A 22,149-nucleotide genomic window follows, 5' to 3' on the forward strand; every position below is an offset into this window, starting at 1 on the left:
GTCTCTTTTCCCCATTACCTTTTTGCTCACTTCCCCCATTTTCAGACACACAAAAAAAGTATTCTTAAATTTGGGGATTATCTGGGGCAACTGTAGGAGTAGGAACTACATCTACCTGCTGGTTCACACATTTTCTTGGGCTGATGGAAACAAAGCTTAAAACAAACAGAAAAACAGCCAACCAGAAAAAGCCCAACAGAACAGAAAAACTAATTTTAAAATATTTTTAAATTTTCTTTTCTATGATGAACTCAAAAGCCAGAAGTACAAACAGAAAATTTATTCAACCAGACAAAGAGTAAGTTGATGCCATCTGTCTTTATTCAGCTAATACACATTGCATTGTCTTATATAGCTCTGGTGGACCATTGGTCCTGAAAGATGTACTTTAATAACATGTGTTTGTACATCACTTAATACACAGCAGTGGTGATTCATCAAAATGCAAATCAGACAACAAGAAAACTGTAATAACAGCATAGAGGAAAGTGATTATAAGCTCCTATGAATCACAGAACTAGGTATTTCACTTGAGATATTTTATACAATGATCAGTTTGACTGCACTTTGCACTGGGCTAGCTCATTTCCCAAAGGCTGTGTTTCAAGGCAATATCCAATATAACCTGCACAAAAAGAAAACAGATATGAAGGTCATTTCAAGCAGACTAGAGAGAAATTGCAAAAATGTGCCAGCAGAGCAAGCTGACCTCTCTTTATAATTCATAAAATTAAGCTTCCTCAGCTGATGAGGATAGCTTACTTAAATTTTAAAATTTTCCTATACTGTGGGATGAATATCTTTACACATTAAAGCTTATTTTCACACTTTCTCCATTCAAAAAAGTCCTTGCTACAATCAAAATGCTGAAATACTATATAGACAGGGTTTAAAATTTTCCTTCCTCCATTCATTTTCAGTCCCAGATTTATTTGAAATTCAAATTTCGTAGCTATTCTTAAAGGAAAGCACAATATCAGTATCCAAAGAGTCTAGCTAAACATACTAAACATTATCTTTTCTAACAATTTCTAGTAGACCCCATGATTGTGGTGCAGACTACCAACAAATAATTGTACTACCAAAACCAAATCATACTACAATTAACAGGAACATTATTCATGCTCTTCTCTAATAAAGAACAGGACCAGACCCATTATTTGAGGCAACAATCTATCTGCAACAATGAGATCTGATCAGCAGGAATAGGCAGATGTCTCTGGTCTCCACAGTGTTGCACCTTAGAAGTTAGATTCTTATTTCAGCTATATAACTGTAAAGGTGGTCAAGCAATGCCATGGATTTCACAAAATGTTCCTCAGGATAATCCTGGTCCCACTCTGCAGTGTAGTCTGGCATCAGTCTTAGATGTTCAAGAGCCTTTTTGTTCACTTTATTAGAAATATTTGATGAGCAAAGTCTTGTATATCTGATTTCTGAGATCCAGAGATCTTTCAGAGGGGCACTAGAAAGGATTAGAGATAATATTAGCTCTGAGGCTTGCAATCAAGAGCTTCTTGTGAACATAACACCCAAATAGTGATAAAATATGACAGCAGGGAAGAAGGATTCCAAACGGTTTCACACTTCCCGTCTTTACTATTATGCTTTGGAAACAAGACTACAACAGTTTTTTTCCTCAGAGAATGTTTAAAGCGCTCAGTCAGGAAAATCAGATGGACAAGCAGACTCTCACTCCAGGGAACTGTAACAATGAATTACTTCTGAAATCTTTTGACAGACAGAAAAATGTAGGCTTGTGCTGTGTTTTTGGCCACTGAGTCCTCTACATAGCTCATTTCTGCAGTGACGGGTGTGAAGTGTTTGACCCTTGCTGTTTGTAATTCCACACTCTGCAGCAATGGCAATAGTCTCCACCCACTGATCATCCAGGTTAATTGCCCCTTTTCCACAATGACATCATTTGCAATAACTCAGCCTTCAAAGGATGTATCCAGGACTTCAACAAACGCACTACCCTCAAGGTAGACTACCTTTGATCTAGTCTACTCAATACAGGAGTCAAGTTTTGTGAGTTGTGTGAGGGCCATTTGTTCAAGACACTTGAAAACAGGAAAAGGAAAAGGAAAAGGAAAAATATCTGTCTTCTGACTGTTTCCTAACTCTCAAAATGTCAAATTCTGGAAATGCTGCTTCTGGTCTATAACCTAAAAGAAGTGTTAACAATTATGATATTTTAAAATAAATTACATTAAAAGCTTAGCCATACACTCTCCTGGACCTTCTGAATTAAATATAAATTGCTCTCTGTGTTCCTGTTTATGCCATAGAGTTTTGGTCTTCCTGACAATCAGGACTGAATTTTCATTTGCTTAGACTCTTTGGAAATGGGTGGTTTGTACTTTATGCAAACTGCTGGGGAAAAAACGTTGTACCTCAGGACAGTAAGTTTAAAATACTTGATTTCAGCCGTGAAGGCACAAGGCTGTTCAAGCTTGCAAAGGAATAGCAAGTTACATTACAGCCTGCTTACTCCCTTGGACTTCAGGGCACATTTATTCATTTCCCTCACAGGTTTTGCCTGCACTGCAACGAAAATGTCAGGGGTACTTTATTCAATAGTTCTCTGCATTGGACTGACAGTCCTGGCCCCCTGAGGTGGCTTCTGGTCGCCATGCCAGGGCCTTGACCACATCCTATATCTTATACATGTAGGACTAATCAAGCAGTAGTACAAATAAGGAAGAATAGTCTGAGGTAGGAAGAGAATGGACAAGTACGCAGAAGTGAAGGGTGATCCCATTTTCTTGTCAGATGGAATGTTCTTAATTTGACTTTTAAAGGACATATCACAATGAAAATGTGTTTCTATTTTCATTACCTTTAAAACCACTGATAAGGTTTAGCAGAAAAGGTTTGGGGTGGTGGAACAGAAGGCAATATGGTCAATTCCTTGCTTTCTAGCTCGCTACTCAAAATATTTGAGTTCTTCCTGAACAATCATGACATGTGAGAACACACAAAATAAAATACCAGAGGTCTTTACCCAGGTAGTTTAGCAGAAGTCAGCGCCTTTATTGTCCTTAAGGTCATATGACTTGAAGGCACACCGCTAACCTACAACAGTAGTGAAAAAAATTGGAAAACTGAGACATCTATGGCTGTAAAAGCTGGTACTCTGGCAAAATATTTGGTTTATGCATGTCACTAAAATATTTCAGTAATTTTTTAACTTTCTAAAGAATAAGCTATATTTTATTTCTCTCTGTAGTTACATATGTATCTGCTTGAAACACATTTTCCCTGTGTCCTGAAAAAAAGACAAAAAACGTTCTATAGAGCAAGTGATTTAAATGTGATCATGCAAGTCAAAAAGGCTTGCAAGTTTTCCTGATTATGAGTCCTTTCATTATTTTTTTACTAACACAGTATTTTGAAAAAATAAGTTCTTTGAAACTTTACAGATTTCTAAGAAAGAATTGAATGTCAGACAGACACTTCAGCAAAGACGAGCAATATGCGACAATTACTGAACTAATAAACTACAATTTTACTTTGCTAATTAAAACTAGAATAATGCAATAATTAAATTCAGGTCTCCACTAAAATTGAATCAATATACCAATGGATTGAATGATTAAATCACCAAATTAATACAGCAAAAAATCAGATCAAATTAACAGATTGGCACCACAATGACTTAATATGCATTGGTCTTTTCTGTGAAGATTTTAAGGCAAATATACTTCCTCAGTGAAAATCAGATTGTTTTTTCCTCTCAGAAGCTGAAAAAAAGATTGGAGAGGATGATTTACAGGATTTTTTGCCAAGAAAATGTGCTCAACCTCTTGGCTGATGTAAAAGCTTTCAGAACAACAATCAGAAAAACACTCTTTTATAAGATAGCTCATGATCAATTGGACACATTTTTTCCATACTTGCATTGTTAAAGGCAATTACCTCACTGCTCTCAGCATTTTAAAAATATCCTGGACTTTTTAATGTCAAGGAATTGGACAACTAGTATGAGCTCATATATGAGCTCATAAGTCATTCTAATGTCTGTTGACATGAGCTGCTTTTACATTTATCAGAAATCTACTCATAATTAAGCAATTGTCCCAGCTGTACTCATATTTCTGCCTAAATTCTTCACATGATTAATCACCTTAGTTCTTTCAGTATCTTTTGTTAATTCCAGGCAAATATTCCCCGGAGTCCCAGTTTGTGGTAAACCCCCAGTTATTTAGTTTTCTGATTCAGAGACATTGTTTATTTCAAAGCACTTCCTCTTCAAGTACTTATTTTCTTCCTTTAAATCACAAGATGAGAAACCCTGCTGCTCTTGCTGCCTGAAGGTCAAAGGGTTGTGTGGGAGAGAATTTGCCATGGAAGAAACAATCCAGCTTTACCTGGGTGACAGCAATTATGCAGAACAACAAAAGGAGAAGTTAAGTTACAAGATGAAAACTCTAATACATTCTCCCCAGGGTCTGCCACTCACTCAGCCGTGAGAAAAACAATGTCAGACTTCATTTTAGTAGTTACATCTCTATAATGTGGAGACAGTAAAGCCTATCATACACACAGCATACTTTGTTGTTTTACTTTCCGGGTGTCTGCTCTTCAGGTTACCTCCTCTTAGGTTGTCATTCCTTGGAAGAAAACAAAGAACAGAAGTAGCGCAATCAATTTTTAATTTAAGAGTCCACATGAATAGATAGTGGAGTCATAACTTGCTCCGAAAGGCCAAACCTGGACACGCCTTTAACCTGCAGTGAAAGAGAAATGTGGGAAAACGTATGGAACCACATTCACAGTGTATTAATATCCAAATCAAGAAATAGAAATCTCACTGGGGAGAGAACTGTGGAGGGCATGGACTCTTCAACCCTCACAACAGGAGAGGTGCAGCAGGGGGGACGACACGTTGTCTTGATTTGGGTTGGCGCTTCAGGAGGAAATACTTCGAAGAGGTACTCACCCACACACATTCCCCACAGTCATTTCCAGTAAGCCCTGAATGTAACTGAAAAGTGAACTACACATGAAAAATAAATGCACCTTTACCTCTTGTGTGTTGTGTATGAAATATATCCAAAGGTCAAATTTATTTATTTTCTTATGTCATCATTTGAATTCTTTTTCCCACACTCAGGCATTTTTGATCATTTAAAGTCTAGGTAATTTTTGCCATTCATCCCAAGTCACCCCCCACCCTGAGTGTATTTTAAACACTCTAGAAATATTGATTAATATCACATGTAATAATATTAACAATCATTGTCACTATTTCTAAGCTTGAAAAATTGAGACTCAGAAAGATCAAGACATTGCCCACAAAATTTGCTGTTTCCATGAAGTAAACTTCAGTGGCCCATGAAAGAAACTGAAGAGTTCTGATGCCTAATCTTGTCTCTAAACAACAAAAAAAGCCCACTCATTCTCTGAAAATCACATTTACACAATTACTCAGACTATTAATTTATCCCTTTATTAACAATTATTGACTGAAGCACAAACTAAAGACAATGGGAAATCTAAGAAAAAGAACTTCCAGGCGTTTATGTCTCAGTTAAACACTGTTGTGTTTTTTTTTTAACACACTGATTAAAATAATAATCTCTATTTTCAAGTAAACAAAAAAATGCAAATATGGAAATAAATTCCCTATCATAGTATATATTTATATGGTTAATCTATAGAAGTCTTCTATAAAATACACCTCTGTCAAAAACATTTTTCTATAGTAAGTGATTAAATAATACTGCCTAGTGGATAATATTAGTACTTAAATTCAGATCACCTTCCTTTAACAAAAAGCTTTCTCTATACTTGTTAGTATGTACAGAAATATACAAATTAATATTATAGTACCAGACAAATTTCAAAAGGCTAATACTCTGGAACTGAGCAAATTTATTAGTTTCACTGTTGTTTGATTTTTTTATAATTCTATGGATAAAAATATTTATATTGATTATATGGATAAAAATAGTGTACTGCAAATCCTATATTTTTATCCAGATTTTTATATTTTGGGGGTCGCCTTCTGATAAGTACTATTAAAGTACGTTTGACTTCTACATTGTGAAAATGGAAAGCATGTCTTTTTCTAAAGGATATTTGCTCCGTCATTTTGTAAGTGGTAAGTCAAATGCAGCCCAGTGGCATAAACATGCGGCCTTATTTGAGGTCTGGTGAAAAGCCACTGAAGACCTCAGTTGGCTTCCTTCAAGTCCAGCAGAAAGCTCTTGGAAACAGACATGCTTCCTGTAACTATACTGTATGAAAAAATCCTCTCCTATAACATCTTATGTCTTAGTTAAATTTCCATCATTCTGCTAAACTTTGCTATCTTGTTTTTGTAACATCATGCACATTTTACAAAGCTAATAAATATTTTTATTTTATTGTTCTTATTCTTCCTGGTCCTGCTACTTATTTTCAGCAAATGGAATTGCATATTTTATGTGGATTTCCTTCTTTTCTCTCCTTTCCCGCTCTCTTTTGTTTTGTAGGTGTTTATATATGGAGATTGAAAACTTTCCATGCTTTCATTCTCAAATAGAAACTTTTCTTAATGACATTTGCACCTGTGTCATGAGTCATTAGAGAAATCCTGACCACAAACATCAATAACCTGAAAGACAAGCAGAAAACACCTGAGGTAAAGCCACATTCTTAGCTTTCATTAGAAACTTATGTTTAGACCTTCCAGTGAATGCTTCAGAGGGAATGAAAAAAGGATTTCTCAATGTTTTGCAATACATGTTACATTTAAGAAACACATTTATGCATGTGTTATGTGTATATATATGTCCAAAATTGAGTTACATAATATGTATAGGTAGCATATCCATAACATGAAAACTTGCTAGTCACCAAATACCCTGTGGGTTTACAAGCACCTGGCAGCAGCACTGTAATATTATTCATCTAACATCAAGCGGCATCCTCAAGTTCAAGCCTGCTGATAGAGCAAGACACACTCAAGAGCACACAGTCCCTGCTAGAATATGGTCTTAGCAGCTACTAAAACTGGAAATCAGTTAACTTGTCACTACCAAGTTAATTTGGTGTCTCCAGGACTGGGATAAATGAGTTGGGACTCAAACTATGTCATTAGGATGTTTAAGTTACCTATGAGAGTTTAAACCATGTACACAGTAGAAATATGCTTTCTGGAACCCATATGGTTATGGTAAACACAAAAACGTAATGAAGTTATTTGCCTTTTTCTATAACAGCTGCACTGCATTACTAACCTTTGTCCCACTTTACCCTCTGAGCAGTGTAAAACAATGGGTCATTTCTCAGCAGATGTAAGCAATGTTTACCATTGATTTAATGAATAAATAGCTAAGCAGTGGAACCAAACAGACGTACACCAAGGATCTGGTGTATGCCTCATTTTTGAAGTCATCTTACTACAGAAACAGTCTCCTCATTCCAATCTCAACAAAGAATTGTAGTATTTTCTTCAAAGTTATTATCTTCTGCTGAGCAAAATGGACAAATGTTATAGCTCAGAAGAAATCTCTCAAGATCTCCCATGCCTGAGAGAAAACCATGGATCCTTGGGAAAAAAAAATGCAGCTGCTGTTTTCTGAAAGGTCTGTTTATAGCAAAATTTATATTATCAACTATAAGGATCCAGTATGAGATACCCATCCCTCTATTGTCCCTATACATTTAATAAAGCAGGAGAGAAATTTCTCCGGGGGGTAAATAATTTCTAAACTTAACTGCTATTCTGAATCATCCTCTGCAAGACACATAAGTGCACAAATATTTTTGGTCCCTATGATTTCCCCTTCTCTACCCACAATATTTCAAAACTAGAGGATGTACTCTCTTAACAGAGACATCGGAACTAGATGTCTAAAGAGCAAGACAGCTGGAATATCCGCTATTGTTTCTATACCTGAAAGGTCCCAAAATATTGCACATTACAGTTGGAGATATAAAAAAATACCATACAGGTAAATAATTTCAGGCCATTCATAAAAATGGTGTTTTCTTGCAGCACCTTTTAGGAATTTTTGTATGTGTAATTGAGTGAGAAAGAGGTTACAAGTCAAAAGCCATGACTTGGAAAATGAGGGGAAGAATATTTTAACCTGTAGGTAATAGTATATATTGTTCTTGTTTTGTGATTATTTTTTTTTTAAGATAACATTCTCAACTACCCTTTTCCTTGAAGGCACATTTATATAATTACTATGTTTGTAATAAAGATATGCACAGCAAGCACTTTCAGTGATATATTGAATAGAAGAAAACCATCCTTGCAAGGTTATTTGCTTTCCCGGAAACAGCTAAGACTGTGTAAATATTTAACTATAATTATGCTAAAGCACTATTCTTTTATGCCACAGTCACTCACAAAATACAATCCTATAAATGCCTTTCTTGAGATTTGTTACATGCTGGCTTTTGGTCTTATGGGAACAAATCTCTCTCACTTCTATTGATCTGTTCTTTAAATTATTCTCCCATGAGGCTTTCAGCTAAGAGCATCTTTTTGTTGAATCTCTTTGTATTTTTAATTGGCTTATGTTTGTTTAAACAAAATCACACCAGTGCCTTAGGCTGCAGCCGTCAACTCATTGCATTCAAACCCAGACACACTGTACTCTAGCAGCCTTTACTTCTGTCCTCTTCTGGGCTCATCTCTTCAGGATGGAATCTGTCACAAGGAAAAAAAAGGCATAAAAAATTGCCTTTGGACTGGGTTGCTAGGGACATAGCTGGGATTTGCATAATGCTGTTAAGAGTACTAAAGATGAAAGGAAGGGTAGATTGTGCCATTTGTCTGCAGGTTCTGGCTAGCGGGTGGTGAGGAGCCACTGCCCTAGGAGGAACACTGGAGAGATGGTGCCTCGGGCAGGCCCCAGACCTCCCATCCCGCATGGTCGCCCGGCTGTGAGGAGAGACTCTGTGCAGTCTGCTTTTGTCTCTCCCGTGGCACAGAGCACTCTCTGCACTCCACCGGTCCTGCTCCCCTAGGTGAGGTGAGACTGTCAGTGCTGCAGACTCAGCTTTTCCCTGAACCTCGTCCATCAGCAGATACCAGTGTGAGTCGTTTCCAAGCTCCCCTCGCTGAAGGGAGCCCAGGAACCGCTATTGTGTGCTGCCCTTGTGCCACCGTACAAAAAGGAAAAGGTTCTTATTTCTCCTCTACCCCTCCTTGGCTGAGCAAACAGGGTTCAGAGCCAGAACCCGAAATAAGATAGACAGTATGAGTGGGGAAAGCAATAGAGAGAAGCATTTCTTGTCATTCAATTTTATTCTTACGCACTTTGATCCCAGATTATTTTTGAATGGTGTGAAGTGAGGCATATTCAAGGATTTTTAACTTTTTCCTGTTCTTTTAACTATCTCCAGTCAATTACCAGCTGCTAAAGCACTTTTCTTCTTCTGTGGCATAAATACAAAAGGAGGGAAATGAAATTCTGCTCATATTCTATTATGTTTCAGTTTAATTCAGTATGAAACCAAGTTTTTTTACAGGCCACATGGGCACGCTAACTGTACAGTCAGGCTTGGGCTGTATAGCTCACCTCTGTGGAACACAGCCTCACACAGCATTGCCTCTGCATCACACTGTGTCTGGAAAGAATTAGTCCCTAAACCCTGTTTCTCCTGAGTGTAAACCTCTAGTGCAGATGCTTTTACTCTGCTCTCATGATTCTATCCTCTCCATGTAGTGTGGATGCTTCACAGTGGGGTAGGTATTGTAGGAAGTACACCTACTCCCACGTGTCCCCTTATCAAGGTTTATGTGACCCCTTGAGTGCTCACTCAGTAACGTACAAGCAGATGGACACAGAAGTAGAGATAGTAATATATTTCAAGAAAAATAAAAGGACACCTGTCATACACTTCTAGAAGGCACACACATTTTGCACTGTAGGCAAGGACTGACACACAATGCTGATAACCAGTGTTGTCTGAACCAACGATTTTTGTGGCAAGGTTCCAGATCCTCTATGGTACCATCCTCCTGGTTAGCTCCATTCAGTCTAAGCTTAAGAATGCTCAAGCTACCCACCCTTAAATGAACTAACCACTGAAGTTTATCTCAATGATGAGTTAACATCTCAAATAGTTAAGCTTATGAAAAGGAATGAGAGATACTGAGCTCCTAGATTAGGGGAAGAGACATTGCTGGGCTGTGTGAGCGCTGCACTGTAATTTCCTACACTGGAATTTATACAATTGGCATGATAAAGTCATCAGCCGTTAAATAAATAGTGAATAGGGCAAATATGAAATTTTTGTTCACTGAAGCCCATAATAGTAGAAATGAACAGCACTCAGTTAAACTAATAGATTGACTTATAGCTAAATAGCTAAAGGAACACACTTCCTTGTGCAGTCAGTGGTGAACTGGTAGAATTTGCTTCCACCGCAGTTGGGGAAGGATTTCAAAGCAGATCTACAATAAAGAGAGAGTCACAAAAGCAAACAACAGAAGGTATCGTCTATAGTCCTTAGCCCACCAGCTGTGGGTGCTGGGGCAGGACGGGAAGAGCGTGCTGCAGAGAGCAGCCAGGCTCACATGCTCTCCCTAAATAGAGTTGGCTGCAGCCATGTCTGGAGACAGAGCACTGAGCTACACAGATTGCTGCTCTAACCCAGTTGGGCATTGCATCTGTTCTCATATCCTTAGGTTATGCCTGCAAGCAGCAAGTAGCATTAATATTTCCCTTGAAATCATGCCTAAAATATCCAAAGTTACACACTACACAAGTGTGAAACTCAGAGCAGCCCTATAAACCAGGGAGTTAGTCTAAATCCCGAAACATTGCCATAACCCAGAATATTCAGAGGAAATGCAAGAACTCTAGAATGTTTGCAGATCAGTCAGGTTTGCATGCATGGAAGGATGACAAAGTACTTTTCACAAATCACAAAATCACAACTGATGATGCAAACTCACCATCAAAAATAAAATTAATTGGAACAAGGTGACAGACATTTAAGTATAAGAAAAAAAATGAATTGTTTTGATAAGGTGTTTTGCAAGCTATGAGATTTTAATTAAATCACACAAACCAACAATATCCTTGGAGAATTACATTCAAAGATTGTTCTTGGTTTTTACGAGCTCAGGTGACATGAAGAATTAAAAATTTTACATGTCCTATTTACTCATTCCAGACTGAAAACCAGGATAAACAGATCACCAATAATTTCCAATGAACAATGCAATGCAATATAAAATAAATTTTATCTCAGAGCCCTAGACATAAAATATCTGATGCAAAACCCTCCTCATTACTACCTTGATCTCATAATCTTTTGTTATCTTTCTTCATATGCCATCCTTTAAATAAAATCATTCCAAATTTTTGTGCTGACAATAAGGTTGATAAAAATATTCAGTTAGTGTCAGATGTCAAAACTCAAAAGTGAAGATTTAATTGAACTTTGTATCTTAAGAAGGCTTGGAATCTGTTTTCCCAATGGTAGTGGTAGTGGCTCCCAAGATGCAAAAATCACGTATGGTATTTGAAAGAAGCATCCAAGAGGAGAACATTCCGTAGTTTAATTTACAAAGGAAGTGGCAAATATGAATAATTCAATGTAAAGTCTGAATTCAGGTAAGCTTTTGGAATTTACAGTGTCAAGCCACTCTATTACACCATCTCCAGCTGCATTCCCCAGCTGCAGAACTCTCTGTAAGACTGACTACTAACTAAAGTGTGATTTCTTCCTTTGAAGAAAAGTAACCATCCTCATGATACAAAGCTTTAAAAAATTATTACTGGAAAAGACTATGCAAAATTTTCAGTGTTGTCATCTTAAAAATTATACAGATGGCATTGAAAATACCTATGGCTCTGAAAGAATTGTAATACTACTATCGCTTCATTCATGGTTTTTATTTACTACCTAAGAAAATGGTTTCTAATACACTTATAAACAAACAAAAAAACCCCAACAAACAAACCAATCCATAATGGTAAGTTTTACGTACTAATAATATAAGTGATACATACAGAGGAAAAGTGTTTTACAGAAGTGTGGGCCGTGGAAGTGTTTTAGTTAGGCTTAAACAGTGCTGCTCATCACTTGATGAGTATTGAGCTGGATGCAGACACTTCCAGTGACAAGCGGCTGCCTAGGGATATGGCTGCCTCCCAGTGAAGTGACTCAGAGGGCATACCACAAGCAGAAACAGTAATGCAAGGGAAAGAAAAGGCAAGCCCTCTGGTAAATCTGTCACTGACCATTGTCATGTTCTGTGCATGTTACTCTCTCTACCCAATTTTATTTCCTTTTTCAGTTTCTGTTCTTATTTGTACTGATGTTTACCCTTGGAATTTCGCTCTACCAGATCAATGGCCATTGATGTAAAAGGACATATCAATGTGGTGAAAATGTGCCTTAGCATTTTTGTTGGACCTAAGAAGCAAATGGCCAATATCATAGGTCATACTGGAAATTCAGTGAGCTAACCAGCTCACCTGGGATGTGGTATAAACAAAGGAGCTAAAGCTTTAGACTGATTTCTTCATGACTATGTCCTTATATTGGGCATTATCTTAAACAAATGAATGAATCAAGACCAGGTAATTTTTAGCACGCTGAGCTCCAGAGACCACAAAATACATCTGAAACAAAGGCAAAGGGTTCAGAGGTTGAACTAAGGGACCAGACCAGCAAATTACTATCACACATTTTACTGTTAGTTCAGTGTCACCCAATGCAGGCCATGTGTTGCAACTTTTACTCCACTTTCCACAACGTTTTGCACTTGCTCTGTTACTAGCTTATGCATTCATATTGCATACGCTAAGTGAATTTTTGGTGTAATACTTGGTTGCTAAAAGTGTATATGTGCTACAACGTGATTAAAAGAACAGCAAACTGCTGGATGATGTTTGCAGCAAAGGAGTCCTGGTTCAGAAGTTTTCTACATACCTAGCCTCCCCTAATCAGTATTTTTTTCAAATCTAACATAATTGAATTTCAACATGAGTAGCAGCTAAAATTGGACTGACTCCAAATTTAGAGAAAAATCTTTCTCTTCCTAGGATCCAATTTTTTTAATTTTTCTGTTCATAAGTGATACTTTTAAATAAATACTACAGTAATGTAAACAAAGACCATAATTTTAACCAGAATTACATTCAAAAATTAACTGGCAGAAAGTAAGACTAGGAGCTACACAAAAACCTTGTGGAAAATTTAGATTTCATAAATACCATGAAAATTTAAACTAAAGATGCAGTCATTTCTGACAAATATATATCCCATTGAAACCAATGCAGATGAAATCACTATTCATTGCTTCATAGTGCTGTTCAGTTATAAATGCATTAAATATTTTTCCTCCTAATCAAATATTATTCTTCCCTGGATCAATCGGCTTATTTTCATTGGGAGGTATAGGAGAGTTAAACAACAACAACAACCCACAGCACCAGCATCTTATGCCTACAAATATCATGGACATTTAGAAAAACAACTTCATCTATTCTGTTCTTGTGAAAACTATTGCCTTCTGAAGCAAAGCATCTACAGAAACCAAGGAACATGAGATAACCTAAACCAGAGTTTAAAAAAAAAATAAATATAATCAGTTTTTAGGGTTGAGTACTGCCCATTCAACACGTATAACAATTAAGTCTTTCAACTCAAATGAAATTATAGTCAATGGTCATCATCTAGTTTATATTTTCCTAACTCTTGCTTTGAAGTGGTTTCAATTACATACTTTTAATAAAAGCAAGTTTTAAGCACCTTCTTGTTATGTCTGCTGTAAAAGAAAAGCAGATGGAAACTGAATGTTTAAAGATAAATGAGTAGGAATATTTGTATAGAGAATTATTTTTTTCTTAATGGTTAATTAAACCTATTGAAAGTGCTAAGGAAGTTGAATGTCATTCTTGGGTTAATATTCATATCTCTTTGTTATTTAGGATTTCTAGTGTTCTGATCACTGGATTCAGTCACTAAGAGCACAATTCACTGATGGTACTGAAGGATGCTGCACACTCAAATCTTCCAGAGGGTTTACACAAGGTGACAGCATCATAGAAGTGACCTGTGCCTTCTTTGCATGTTATATAAGGAGCTCCCCTTCGGTCCACTGGAGTTTGCACAGGGGTCTGGGGGTGCAGTGGCATCCTGTGTTCTGGATGATGTTCTGCAACTGTCATAAAGGGAACAAACATGTCTGGCAGCACAGCTGTCCTGCAGTATGTGGATCATGAGGCCTTAGTTACAGGTAACTGTGGCCACATGGAACATAGATATGGAATAAGACAGTGGCTAAGGGATGAGGTGGGAAAGGTTGTGGGGAGGTTATTGTGGAAGGTGACAGAGTGCTGAGGGCAGAAGATTTTAGGGTGAACTATAAGGCAGAGAGCAATGACAGGCAATTCACAGCTTAAGAGTTCATTCAGGAGGAGGAGTAAAAATTTTTAGACAAACTCATATAAGAGAATTATGGTTAAGCTGAGGAAGTGAGTTTATTCCAGATGTGTTTGACAGCATGAGAACAGAAGTGGAAGTAGTGCTTTTGGTAAGGAGCCAGTACTGGGGATTAGTCAGGTGGAGAGCCCTGAGAGGGGAGTGAGAAGCTGAGAGCACAAGGGTAAGAATTGAAAATACAGGCTCTGGCATCAAGCAAAGGGAACGAAAACAAAGAGGGAAGGAAAGGAATTAGAGAAGCTGAGAAATCAAAGGGAGGTTTAAGAGCAAAGCCAGCTTCGGTAGAGATCACAAGGAAAGAAAAAAACCAAGAAGGGAGAATAAGAGCTACTGAGGGAGGGATGCTGGTGTTTATGGGGAGGAAATAAAGGGACTGAGATAATTTGGGGCTAGATTTCAACAAGTGAAGATGAAGCTCTCAGACTTTCCCACGTTATGCCCCGCAGAAGGGGTTTTATGATCACTGTTGATCTGTGCATATATGTAGTCAGTTCTGTCAGTCTATCTGATTTTGTATTCTTTTTTTCTTCCCTTTTCTCTCCAAAATCTGCCATCTAAGGCCTTTATTTTTGTAACAGTGTCATTCTCTTAAGTAGTCTTCCTTGTTCCTACTTTTTAGCATATGGCACTGTATTGTTCACACTTTTTCTGCCAGCCTACTGCTACGTAGACATCCCTGAGAGGCATTTAGAGAAGCAGCAAGCTCTCTGCCACAGAAAAGATCTGTGATCAGAAATATTTCTTAAGGCAGAGATGGCTGACCTTGGCAATGGAATACATACAAAGTTTGTAAAAGAGGAATCAGTATGTCATTGAGTACCTTTTTAAAAAGGCTGTTTAATTTAGGCAACTCATCTACCTACACCCATATCCATCTTCAGACAGATTACAGGACTATATTTTAAAGTGTCTCTATCAGCTTGTATGCATGCACATACGATATATAGGCTATAAACATGCATTAAGTAGATAAAACTTCAAGCACATGTCAAATCAAGGCCCAATTGCTTTTTGCTTTTCCACAGAGAAGTAAACTCTCTGGGCTGAGAATGAATACTTTTACTGAGCAGAAAAATTATAGTAATATTGAAATGAGGTTCTGTTGCCAGAAAAAGGGATAGTGCACCCTTACCTTGGTATCTGGACACCTTGATGTCTGCACAGAAACGTTGAAAACATGGGAGATTGAATCTCAGGAAAGGTAAGCCTCAGCACTCATTGGTTTAGACAGCGGTTGACATCAAAAATGAAATAGCTTGTGAGCCCTCTGGTGGTATTTATTTTTTTATTTCTCAAATGGTAGCAGGATCCTGCCATAGCAACAACATGTAAATGTACTTGGATATATATGCAGTGGTGTATAAGTATTGCTGTGCAAATTTATGTACACATACTTACATATGGATACATATGCGTATAAATACATAAACAAACATAATATAAATATAAAGGATTAATTAACAGCAGAGAAGAATACCTCGGTACATTGTAAGAGTCACTGCCAAAGCAAGGAAAGAACAAATCACTTGCCATCAGATCTGAGTATTTATGTAAGTGTCCCACTCACACATGACAGTAACAGCACTATCTGTCTGGAAGAGGAAATATGATCATACGCTAACAACACTAAGAAATTTAGAAAGATGTTTGCCTTTCCACATCACAAGCTCTATCTATAATATAGTGCCACCTGGTAAAGGTGAAAGAAGTCTCTGCTATGATCCCAAGGAAGAAAATTAATTCCCTATAAGGTTCCAGCTGGATTTGACAAATATAAATCTGTAAAAATAACACAAATTAGAAATATTTTATAATTGTTATAGATCACAGCAAGTAACTGATTAACTTCATAATAATAACAGCTTTCCAGTCAGGACTAAAAGACAGTTCTCATTTTCTTTATACTTGCAAAACCAAAATATATCAAAAAATCTTTTCCTATATTGAACAATTTTATATTATCACCATGCTACAGACATCCAGATATTGTAAACTTAAGAAAAAGAAACAAAGAAGAACCTAACAGAATGGCATCTTGTGCTGAAATTGACTTCCAATGAATGTCATTTATGTTAATAAAACTCCATGCCTGCTACAGTAATTCATTATTAGATTGTCATTATCGTCCCTTTATCTAACTTATGGGGTAGATTTTACAATTTAGGTGTTACTCATTGACAAGGATAATAACCAAGTTTCATTTTCAAAATATTCTTTGGTGTTACAAGTGTTTGGGGATTCCTGGTTTAAATTTGAATTGTAATACTAAATTATTATTGACAGTAGATATAGAAACTCTGCCATAAGGGATTTTTCATAATCCCTCTCTTTTGGATATATTTAAGTATCATTTCTCTTTAGGAGGAGCTTTAAGGGGTAAGAATTTTCAAATTCTTTCATATTTTCACTTCATTAAAAAAAAACCAGTACATTAATCAAAAAAACAGGTGACTAAAAGAGTGTAACTAAGTTGTTACATACACATCAGGTTTGGAGGGATTTTCACTGCCACAGTCTTTCATTTATGGCTTTCATTTGTAGAATCTTGAGTAAAGTATCATGCTTAAAAATTGACAAATTTACTTGACTCTAAACATTCACTTCCTATTGTCCAGTGCAGGTGTTGCATTTTCTGGCATGAAGAAGGTTTGAAATGTCGGTGCTGTGTATTTCATTCAATGCTCCACTATGTTTCATGTCAGCTGGGAGTCAGGGGTGGTGAACAGTTACACCTCCCCAAAGAGCTCTAGGAAAAAGCGACATCTCATGAGGACGCCCCTGAACTTCTGCAGTACATTGCACTGTGGTGCAGCTGTGTATTTTTCTGTTTCTTTGGATGGGAAGAAAATAAGTGAATTCCTGGAACTGCAGTGCCTTTGGAGCTCCCGTTCTGTTCCAGGAGGGAATATTTTGTATCAGACCATCAATACAAGCAGACCCCTTTCCCCACCCATGCCCTACACTGTTTATGGTGTGCTATTGTTCCTGAATACAGTGGACTGTAATTGCAAAATTAATTCAAAGAAGTTTTATTATTGGAATATGGGGTACTGAAATCAACATTTCTGGGTGCCATTTTTAGCCTTTTCAATGTGCTAATCAGTGCCTTTGGGAAATTACTAGGCATTGATCTAAAAGTTTAATTGGACCTTGTTTCACGGTCTTTACTCTCTGTGCATTAATCAATGTATCTACAAAATAAGTTTAATAATACCTGGATTATATCCCAGAAAAGGCTTTAAAGTTTAGATCACTGTTATTTCAGAGCACCATGTCCTTTGTTAGTCAAGTATCAACCAGAAAAGTAAAATGTGACTGCGATCATGACAACTCACATAGGGCATATCCATGTTGAGCAATAAAGTTAGAAGAACCTTAGAACAGTAGTAATAGACCTGACCTTTGAATTTGAACTTTTGACTGATGATTTCACTGACCTCATGGTTCAACCGCTCTTTGTGCAATGATAATTCTGTTCCAGTTTTTAAAAAACTCACACCTATCTTCTCAGCCCTACCTCATACAACCTAAATGTTTGAGAGTTAAAAATATGTCAAAAATTAAGAACTATACTAAAAGCATTGAACAAATTTCATTAAAATACTACCCAAATTACCAGTGTACTCTATGTGACTTGTTCACAAATGATTTAGAGTTATTTGGAAATCCATTTGTGAAATAAATAGTCATGGGCTTAATTTAGTAAAGTAGTCATTTGTCTTCCACAACTCCAAATTGGAAATCAAAATACAATAAAATTTAAAATGGTTATTAAATCCAGATGGATCTTCAAATGAAAGCAAGACCTATGGTAACGACAGCCTTTAAAGGGCACTGTCAACTCAAAAAACATAAAGCAACTGAGAAAAAATTTATCTCCTTTTGTTGCAAGTAACAATTCTATTAACTTTAAAGAGGCAAAACAAATTAGTTTCCTTAACTTTCCTATAATTTTCTTTTTTTGTAGATTTCTTAAAAACCATTTTTACTGTTCCTTCTTTACAGTAACTTAACAGAATTTTATTTTCCTAATTTCAAATTCTCTCTACTGGCATCCAGTGGGACTTACATAAATACCTTAATATATTTACAGATGTACCTAAGCCTAACGGTATTTAGGCCTGTAATTATTTTGTTTAAAAAAAAAAAATGTCTTGTGGAAGTTCATAGATCAAATTTTCCCAAATAACTTAATTTGTCCCACTGTACTTACAGAGCTGCAGCAATATTATTTACAGCAACCATAAAAGATAGATACTCCAGGTATTAATTCCTTCTTGGGATTGCAAGGTACGTTAATCCACCATTAAATTCTGCCAAAAATGTTCTGTATTAGCTTGTTTTTGAGAGATTACATTGTTAGGCTTATTTATTTTGATTTTGTTGTGAGTTGTGTGCTGCTGGAAGTGTCAGAAGACTACATTTTGCTTTCATACGACACTACATTTGTATCCATAACACAGTGACAGAAAGCAAATCAGGGACAGTGGCATGGCTGAAGATGGCACAATATAAACAGCTTTTGAAAGCATATAGCGTTTTATTTGTGTACATTGCATTCTCTATGGGAACATTTGTGTTTGGAATGGATTGCTATAAAATCTTCAGGACATCCAGAGGTAAGTCCTCCATAGCAAAGGATTTAGCAGTACTAATGATTAGGTTACCTCTGCACACAAAGAAACCATCAAAACACTTCCTTTGATATTTTAACGTAGAACCCTCTAGGTTCCTCCTGAGTTACAGCATTGGGTGTTTTGTCATTTCAGGAACAGTAGAGGTACATGAGATTATCACAAGCAGATGGCAACCAATCAGCCACATGACATCAGTCCTTCCTGTTCATTTGTTGGGATAGTACTCCAGTAAAGAAGTCACAACTGGCACTTTCTAGGAACTTATATATATCGTCCTCAAATGAAATTTCAGAAGCCAAAAAAAGAGAGTAACATAAAGATCAGGCAGATTGAACATTCTCCCTGCCACGCCACTCATCAAAACTCTTTCTTTCTTTGTGTATGTATTTCTATTGCTAGCAGGAGAGGAACATATTAGTTACACAGAACATCCATTTTGGTTTCTACCTTGTCTAGCTGAGGAAGTGTTTGAGCCATATGTGGTAGACCACATCCTTTCTCTTATGCTAGCAGGATGACGAAGGAGCACATCTGGATTCAAAATTTCATTTTCACCCTCAACATTTCTGTATTAACACACTGTCATACTTAATATAAATTGGAAAACACTTAGTCCCATAGCATTTGATTTTCTGGAAGAAGACAAAGCATGACATTGTGGAGTCCATAAACAGCAGGGGGTATAATTCATAGTAAAGCTATATAATATGTTCCATATACATTGCAGCTGTTGATAGATTTTATTACATTTCAGTTAAGGGCCTTATTACATTTGCAGGCAAGATTTATTATACTTGGTTGTATTACTTCTAAAGTTCAGGATATTTTCACATTTGTAGCTGGCTTATTTCATCTATGATCACTGAGTTTATATCATAACCTTGTTATAACTGTAGGTTATGAATAATGTCACCTGTTGTTATGACGCTTGCAGTCAGTTTTCATTACAACTGTTCCTAATGCTTCACAATATTTTGCAGGTGCTGGATATTAGGTTGTGGTTTTTAAAGACATATTTTGAAGTCAACAGAACATAACAGAGTAACGTCTGAAGTAAAGGCTCCTGCATGACAGAAATGAGGAAGCTGGCCAGCAGCATGAAAAGACAGGTGGGGAGATACCTGCTTATTCACATGCAGATTACTTTAGCCACATAGTTATAAACTGGAAAGTACTCTATTCTCAGATATTTCAGATATAATAATTTAGCATAAGAATAGTATCCTATTCTAAAAAGAAGAATCACTTTTTTTTCTTTTAATCTTCCTAGTCAAAAGTTCACCCATACCTCAATGTCCCCTGGCCTTTGTGTGGTGAAGATGTGCTGGGTTTTTTGGAACATCACGTGAACATGTCTGATGTTGTAAATGTTTATGCCCATCTTTACTTACCAGGTCCCACCATTTTTCACCATTAACACCTAACACCTTCCAGTGCTAAACAAACATTGTGTTATTCTGAAGTCCTTTCTTTCATCCTTTCTCTCCTTGCTCCTAAATCCATGAATTTTAATAGAAAAAAAAACCACTTATGAAATTATTGTTGTAAATTGACATAATGACCAGTGAAAAATATTGAACTAGCTGCACTAAAACTAACTTCTGATTAATGTGATTAATTAAAATGTATTTACATTGTTGCAGTATAAAATAAAGGTTCAGAGCATCCAAGCTGCTTTCTTCTGGTTACTCATTTATATGCTAAGACCCCTTCTCTACTGTTTATAATTTCATCTGCCGTAAGATGGAAACATGCTTGCCACAAAAGGAGGAAGTAAAAGGTCACATTGATTCATGAAAAAATGTCAGTGGTTTAACAAGACAGTAATTGCATAGTTTCAAAAAACATTAATTCAAACTAATGAAACCACTAAGTTTGACAACCATCAGTTGTTTAACTGTGTTTTAGGAAACACTTTAAACTGTGTCTAAGAGATTCTGTTCTGGTTTCACGTATTTTAAATTGTTACTATCTTGTGTGTAGATATCTCCTGCAAGTCAATACAGACATATATAGTCTAATATATGAAATAGCTCTTTTCCTTTGTAAATTCTACTTTTCATTCTCCATTTTGAATCAGGTGTGTCCTCAGCATAGGAGCTTTTTTCTCCCCAATCACTGGGGTGGAAGCTGTTCACCAGAAAGTGTTCTTAAAAACAGTTTTCACAGGAATCTGTAAGAACTCCTCCTGCATGAGCTTCGGTTATGTCTTATGCAGTATATAAAAGCAGAAAGGGAACTGTGTGTGCTAGATTACTGAAACTAAAGTTCACATGACATTTGAATTCTATCCAGAAGATTGTACAATTAAGATCATCTTTCTGTACTCTTAGCCCCATGTATAGCCCTTGGCCTAAAGTGATTGCAAACACTATTTCTATGCCATTGTCATGGGTTTTAATCATGTGATTAGACTTCAACCAAAGAGAAAGGAATTAAACTAACTTTTTGAGACAAATACTTCTCTAGTTTTCTTACCTCTTTACTTACCTAAACATGGTTAACAAACTAGTCCTGCTTGTAATCCAGGTACACCTTCTTTGCAGAAGACTTCACTAGAAAGAAATTATTTAAAAGAAAAGGGTTGTCAGTGCTCACAAAGACAAAAGACATTCATAAAGGAAAGAGACAATGAAAGGCACAGAGAAGCTGTGATCAGGAAAGGGAATCTGGAATTCTGAAATGACACTGACTCAAATGCTGTAGGACACTGAGAAACAATGAAACTTAGTAAGGGAACTACATAGAGGTGTTCTATTGATTTATCTAAGTTCTGTTCATTTCCTGTATTAAGGAAAAATTTTGTAATGTTGGTGCTATTCTTGGAATATGTTACATGCTTGATCTAGCATTTCCCTCTTGAGATATTTACTAGAAATTAAAATGTCTCCTTCCTGGCTTTAAACTGACAGTCTGCACCCAGAACTATGGTGAAAAGATCAGAAAAAAGAATCTACATTGTTCTGGGGAAGCTTAAAATACTTGGGTCTAATATGACCTGCACAAAAGGCCTACCATATATTTGTCCAGAACTGAAAGTTCAGCAAATGCCATGAAATACATTTATACTTTCTGTACATTGCCTTTTAAATGCAAAGCA

General features: G+C 36.6%; 1 long non-coding RNA gene across 11 annotated transcripts in view; it reads right to left on the minus strand.

Moving 5' to 3' along the window:
- Positions 1-299: 299 nt before the first annotated feature.
- LOC114012751 (uncharacterized) overlaps positions 300-22,149 on the minus strand; it is an 85,128-nt gene continuing 63,278 nt past the window's right edge. For 5 of the 11 annotated variants that reach the window (XR_003555428.2, XR_003555426.2, XR_003555430.2 and 2 more), the window contains 4 exons: positions 21,540-21,604; positions 15,545-15,722; positions 4,557-8,653; positions 300-625 (listed from right to left, as the gene is read on the minus strand). This is a non-coding gene — a long non-coding RNA (uncharacterized LOC114012751). Of the gene's footprint in view, positions 626-2,994; positions 8,654-15,544; positions 15,723-21,539; positions 21,605-22,149 lie in introns of all 11 variants that reach the window. The other 6 variants (XR_003555422.2, XR_008746071.1, XR_008746070.1 and 3 more) reach the window with 6 other exon arrangements.

The sequence above is a fragment of the Falco peregrinus genome, chromosome 2 (assembly GCF_023634155.1).
Source record: "Falco peregrinus isolate bFalPer1 chromosome 2, bFalPer1.pri, whole genome shotgun sequence".
NCBI lineage: Eukaryota > Metazoa > Chordata > Aves > Falconiformes > Falconidae > Falco > Falco peregrinus.